The sequence below is a fragment of the Acartia tonsa genome, chromosome 15, assembly GCF_053477335.1.
Source record: "Acartia tonsa isolate MP-2025a chromosome 15, ASM5347733v1, whole genome shotgun sequence".
Taxonomy (NCBI): domain Eukaryota; kingdom Metazoa; phylum Arthropoda; class Copepoda; order Calanoida; family Acartiidae; genus Acartia; species Acartia tonsa.
The window spans coordinates 17,639,034-17,645,979 of record NC_137274.1 but is presented as its reverse complement, the minus strand read 5'-3'; the positions used below and the strand labels follow the sequence as shown (position 1 = coordinate 17,645,979).

Below are 6,946 nucleotides of genomic sequence, written 5' to 3'. Positions count from 1 at the left end.
GTAGATCTTTAAGTTCACCCTTGTTTTTTTCATTCTTAAGGCTATCTTGATCAAAATAAAAGCATTCAAAGTCATTTGATACATCAGAAACTTTCTTTTCTAATTGTTTAAACACAGCCCGACTTCTAGGACACAATATTACAAGACTTCCCTCACTCTTATCTTTGATATATTTGTTCAATACTTCTAAAGTGATGGTAGGTTTATCAAGATTGTGTTTATTCTGGTAATAATAACAATTACCTGCATCAATGTGATCATGAAGATTTATATCTGCAACAATTTTCATGTCAAGGTAATCAATAGGGACACTGTGCTTATTACTTACAACAATTTGAACAAATTGTGCTTTATTTTGAATGCGGTTAAACAACAATTTTGTTGTTCCACGAAGCTCATCGTCAGTTGTTTTGCCAAGTACCAAGTACTGGTCAAAAATTACAAGGTTTCTTGGTAAACATAATACATCTACAACATTATTTAAATCAATTTTTATGTATAATGATATGTTTACTAAAATAACTTGGCAAGGTGTATCAAGCAATTTTCGGAATTCTTTTTTCTTATCCTCTTGTTCTAAATCATGAAGGTCAAAGTAATTGTATGTAATATTATTATGTACATCTAAAGAATTCTTCTTTGGCATTTCTAGAAAAGAGCTATCATAGATCAAAATGACAAGGCTTTCTTTAATTCTATTGCTTAAATATTTGTTTTTTATTCCCAAAGTAAGGCTGTAAAAATTAAGATCATAAACATTTTTGTACTGGAAGCATGTGGGAAGTACTGCATAATCGTGAAGATTCTTATCTTCTTCAAGGCCAAGAACTGGGTCAATTGTATAGCTAACCCCACTTAAAATAACAATCTCCAATGCAAGGGCTCTCAATAAATAGTTTCTAAGCTCAAATGCATTTAATGACACATCAAGAACAATGATACTGTTTCTTGCTTGAGCTCCTTGAAAGCTTTCAATTGTTGTACAAAAAATTCCTTCAGATTTATTTAGAAATTTTTTAAATGAATTAATATCAGTTTCTTCAGAAGAGCATACTATTTTTCTTGTTGGATGACATCTACAGATTGTTTGATAAATATCTTTTAGTTCATCAGATGAGGTCAAAACTACTATATTTTCTAAACTATTGTCAGAAAAATACTTTTCTATTGCAGCTGCAGCTAGAGTTCCTGAAGTATGAGTATTTCTATTTATATAGAAATAGTTGATGTTCCCTTTAATATTTTTTCTTGGTAATAAACTGTAATGTTTATGAGATTGTGGGACACCAAACAGAGATGAGGCATTTACAATATTCTCAGCATTTCTCATATTAAATTTTAGATGAACATCAGTTGCATTAGTTGATTTGATCCACTCTTTTTTTTCTTCAATTTCATGTTCATTAAACTTCATTGATATGCAAATCACCTCAAAATCATTTGGGAAAAGCCATGTTTTAAGTGATTGCTCGTAAGGAACCATTTCATCAATAAAAATATGCCTGAAGCCATTTCTGTATTGCAATTCCTTTAAGGAATGATTGAGGACATCCTCAGTTTTGAGATTTTTCTCTAGAACTGAAGCTTGTTTGAAAAGATTATGGCATGATATGACTGTGACATTTTTTAAATCACTAAAATCTTCCATAGCTATTAAATCCATGACTGTTGGCATTGCATATTTGTTTTTATCAAATGGCTCATTACAATTTAAAAGTCCTGTTAGATTTATGTAAGCTATCTTTTCATCCTTAAACTCTTTGGCACAAGATTTGACTCTTTCCTTCAGTACAAATGTCTTGCCAGTGCCATAGTCTCCATCTATAATTAGAAATGGAGATTTGTTATAGACTGCATTTAGTTGTTCTGTGTTGAGCAAATATTTATGATTATATTCTGATTCTCCTACTATTCCTGGATTTTTTCCTGTTATTAATGCTTCAACTTCTTTGCTTTGATCTAAGGGAGATATTATCAAACCTTTTTTTGAAAAGTCCCCTAGAGAAGAATGTCCAATAATTGATGCAACCAAATTTTCATACTCTGTACTGCTTGTATTTTGGGCATGATTTAGTGTCAATCTTTTAATCCAAGTAAATATGTCTGTTTGTGTTAACATTTCTTTTTCAGTTAGAATATAAATTTGACAGTGTTTGCATGGCTCAGTGGCATCTTCTTCTACCTCCAGATAAGGAACACATGCAGCTTTAATGAAATTCCAATCATCAGTAATTTTTGAACCAAACAGCTTTTGAAAATATAAAAAGTGATTATTGGTCTGCTCTGAAGCCTCCTTAAGTAGATTAAATTTGTTTCCTTCTTCCTTTGGACCACGCTTAACCTCAATATTAATAACAGATTTACTATCAGGAAAAATGGCTAAAATGTCCCATTCCTCTTTAAATTGTTGCAAACTCATGTTGTAATATTGATATGTGTAAAAACTTTCTAATTTTTCTTGAGGGATTTCATGAAGAAATTTCTTTTTTTCATTATCTCTCATATTTTTTAATACCTTAAATATTTGTAATTATACTTTACATTTTTCAGCATTAAATCTTCTCTAAATATAAATTACTTGTCTGCCTGGCTTATTGTGCAGCTAAGGTAAAACATAATATTCTTGTCTTTTATTTAGAAAACTTTTTTGTGCAATTATCATTACAAAAATCAGATGAATAGTCAAATTATCATAAAATTATTTTGTAAATAATCTTAAATATCAACATGTTTTAAATGGACATACAGACTTCTTGGCAACAATTTTTGACAAGAAATATAATTTTCAATTTTAAAATTTAGTCTCTTAATTTTTGTTGTCATATCATTTTATTAAATTTTTCTCTGAATTGTAAAGTATAACTTCCTGTATAAACACCCAACTTTTAGCATCTTTTTTGTCTAATTTATTATTTTTCCACTTTCCATGTTCTTCCAAAGCCTCTTGAAGCTCTTCCACTGAGATGTCTTTTATATTAAGAATTTCTTTAATCTCCTTTTCAAATTTGTTCAATTCAGCAAAAAAACTTTTTCCTCTGGAACTTTTAGCTTTAACAATCAGTAATTTGAGACAATCTTCAGAATGAAATCCATTTAATACTATACATTCTTTCTTTTTCTCTCTGGCATATTTTACAATCTCATGATGCAGAAGTTCCTCACAATGTTTGTTTAAAAAGTCTTCATCTTGTGTCTTTCTTTTAGGAAGTCCAATCACTGATGGCTTTTTTGGTATTGTCCAGTTATTAGGAATAGCTATCACCTGGCAGTTTTTATCATAATAGTATTCAGCAATCTTTTCTTTAATTTCATTAATCTTCTCTTTTACTTTTAGTTGTTCATTTGAACCAGCTGAACCATGAAAATTTATAGTCATATTTTCTATGTCTTCAAGTACATTGTTATATTGTGACTCAAGAGTAGATAAAGGATAAACACCTAGCTTAAGACTGCAGGTGCAAAGTGATGTTTTCTGTTTCTTTTGAGGATGAATTTCCAAATTATTCATGGCTTCATCCAGGTTTGCACTCTTCCATGATCTTTTATGAGCTAATTTTGATTTACTTTCTAAGGATTTGGTTGAATCACTTGTTGTGGATCTAGATGTATCCACATCTTCTTCTGAGTTTTCCTGCATTTCTAAAGAAAGAAATAAACTGAAATATATTTGATTTTTTTAAAATTAGATGAAAAAAGATTTTATATGTATAAACATCTTTACTATTTTCAGTCTTAAAGCTAGTCTATCAATATTTTTTTTAATAGATTAAAAATAAAAAAATAAAAAATCTATGCATAAGAGTTGAAAATATATTTTACCTTGTTTACATGATTAACTTTATTTGTTTCTTTTCTTAAATTTTATCTTCTTTCTTCATTCAAAGTGCACTTTTTTCATCATGTCTAAAATATGCAAAAATAGTTATTGAAAAGGATAAATAAAGGACAAAAAAGGATTGAGAGAAAAAAAATGCTAAACATATTGTTTTAACAGCCAAAAGTTCAAGCTTTTAGAGATGGAAAAAGATTGAGAGATAGGAAAAAACGTTAGAAAAGTTGGAATATGCATCTTGTAAGTGAATCTTGTAAGTGAATCAAATGTTTTTCTTCATGTTCTTATCAACTTTAGAAATCTATGATATGCTCAGGTATGTTTTTTTTTTAATTCTAAGGAGATTTTTGTGTACAACATTTAAGAAACTCAGTATACCATGTATATAATTACAGGATTATGTCTTTAACTTCTATTCAAATGTACTTATTAACAGAAAATGAAGAGTTGAGTTAAATCTAATATAAAATGGATATACAAAATTGCATGGAGACAGATAGATATAATACACTATTCCACATTAATACACAGACATCCCATTACTTTATAGAAGGACTAAAAATTATTTTCAAACAATTTTAGTCTAAAAGTCTTTAAATTCCAATAAATATTTGTAAAATATCACAAAAGCAGGTAAACATTAACTCTAATATTTTAATATATTTTAAAAGGACTGAAATTATTTTCTGGTATTTTAAGTAAAAACTTACCTAAAAGCAATTCAACTTTTAATCTTTATTTTTATCATTCTTATTGAGGGGAATAATTATGAGAAGTTTCATTTGTCTATATTTTATAGGAATGAAAAATCGTTAAAAGGTTTTATAGTTACCTTAGGTTTTACAGACATACCAAAGAGTTACAGAGTAGCTTTACTACTAAAAATTACCTAAGTAGATATCTGATAATTATGATGACCCAACTCTGTGAGCCAGCCAGTGAAGTATCAGTATACTTCCTTCTATGGTGGCACCACTAGAGGTCTCTGGTCTGTCAGTAGGGAAGTAAATTCACCAAACTGCTTAACTGTTCATCAAATCTTAACAAAATGATCTTTAAAAACATACTGGATTTCAAATAGAATTATGAGTATAAGAAACATGAAAATAATTGAAATAATTTAATTATAGAGTATTTTCCCTGAGGCTTTACAGACAAAGAATGGACCAATTGAGTTATAGAGTAGATTCATTACTAAAGATTACCTAAGTAGATATCAGTTAATTATGAAGATCCATTTGTTTGAGCCAGCTGGTGAAGGATCAGTATACTTCCTTCTATGGTGGCACCACTAGAGGTCTCTGGTCTGTCAGTAGGGAAGTAAATCCACCAAACTGCTTAACTGTTCATCAAATCTTAACAAAAAATAACATACTGAATTTCAAATGGAATTATGAGTAAAGACCATGAAAATGATTGAGATGATTTAATTATAGAATTTTGATGTTTCCTGAGGTTTCACATTCAAAAGTATGGACCAAGTGAGTTATAGAGTAGATTCAATACTAAAAATTACCTAAGTAGATATCAGATAAATATGAAGACCAAATGATGTAAGCCAGCCAGTGAAAGATAAGTATGCTTCTTTCTATGGTGGCACCACTAGAGGTCTCTGGTCTCTCAGTAGGGAAATAAATCCACCAAACTGTCTCTGGTCTACTAGTAGAGGACAACCGACAAAAAAAACTCAATTGCTTTTAACCTAAAAAAAAAGATATTGTTTAACCCTTAATGGTCTCAGGTTTTTTCTATCTCATTTTCTTGTAACTAATTGACTTCTTAAATATGGGTATGACACATAATTGAGAGTTGGAATTTTTTTACTATATTCATCCTGGCGGACACAGGATGCCAGCAAACCTGACAGGGTCATCAAGGTAAAGAGCAAAACTATTTTTTTACTTAAACAAAGCATTTTATGTTACCAAAATACATATTTACCCTGTAGTAGTACATCCTTATATGAAATATAGGAGTTCAAATTAATTTCAGGTTCCAGGTATGATCCTTCAGGTCGCCAGAATTCTTTAAAAGGCTCCTGTTACCGCAGTTTTTGACAAATTTTAAATATAAGCTTTTCTAACATGTCTACATAACATACTAAAATTTTCCCACCGACCGCCGACTGCAGCTTCTGGCAGCTGCAATTTCTAATATAAAATATACATAAATACAAACATATTCTGAAAATAAATAAAAGTGTGATATGGGCCTGAATGTTGAGGGTTTGATAACAAAGAGGATTTAAATGGAATTATGAGTATCATAAATAGAGATATAATTGAGATAATTTTACATTAGGGTTAATGTTCCCTGGAGGCCGAGAATTTACAGACAAAAGTATGGACCAAGTAAGTTATAGAGTAGATTTATAACTAAAAGTTACCTAGTTAGAGGTTGATGAAGTCCCAATGCTGTGAGCCAGCCAGTGAAGGATCAGTATACTTCCTTCTATGGTGGCACCACTAGAGGTCTCTGGTATTTCAGTAGGGAAGTAAATCCACCAAACTGCTTAACTGTTCATGAAATCTTAACAAAAAGATCTTTAATAACATACTGAATTTAAAATAGAATTATGAGTAAAAAGCATGAAACAAATTGAGATAATTTGATTATAGAGTGTTGATGTTTCCTGTGGCTTTACAGACAAAAATATGGAACAAGTGAGTTATAGAATAGATTCATTACTAAAGTTACCTAGTCAGAGATTTGATAATTATGATGACCCAACTCTGTGAGCCAGCTGGTGAAGGATCAGTATGCTTCCTTCTATGGTGGCACCACTAGGGGTCTCTGGTTTGACAGTAGGGAAAAAAATCCACCACACTGCTTAACTGCTCATCTATTCTAAAATAATAACATACTAGATTCAAAATGAAATTATGATTGAAAAATCCTAAAAAAGTGATTGAAATAATCAGCAAAAGAAAAGACCTAAAACACTTAAAACAGAGGTGGCTTATTTCAAATTTAGAATGTTTTCAAAGATTTTTTAAAAACCAGACCTATATCTAAAACAATGATATATGTATTGTCCATACACTGTGTGAGTCAAACACTTAAGGATCAGTAGGAGGATTTCTTCAGTAAGTTTAATCTAGAGATATAATATCC

General features: G+C 30.1%; 1 long non-coding RNA gene across 1 annotated transcript; it reads right to left on the bottom strand.

Moving 5' to 3' along the window:
- Positions 1 to 2,996: 2,996 nt before the first annotated feature.
- On the bottom strand, positions 2,997 to 6,683 carry LOC145306808 (uncharacterized). Its single transcript, XR_013875226.1, has 7 exons — positions 6,530 to 6,683; positions 6,219 to 6,361; positions 5,349 to 5,534; positions 5,038 to 5,187; positions 4,722 to 4,871; positions 3,820 to 3,903; positions 2,997 to 3,639 (listed from the first exon to the last, which is right to left on the bottom strand). It is a non-coding gene; the product is annotated as an uncharacterized LOC145306808 (long non-coding RNA).
- Between the last annotated feature and the right edge of the window lie 263 nt (positions 6,684 to 6,946).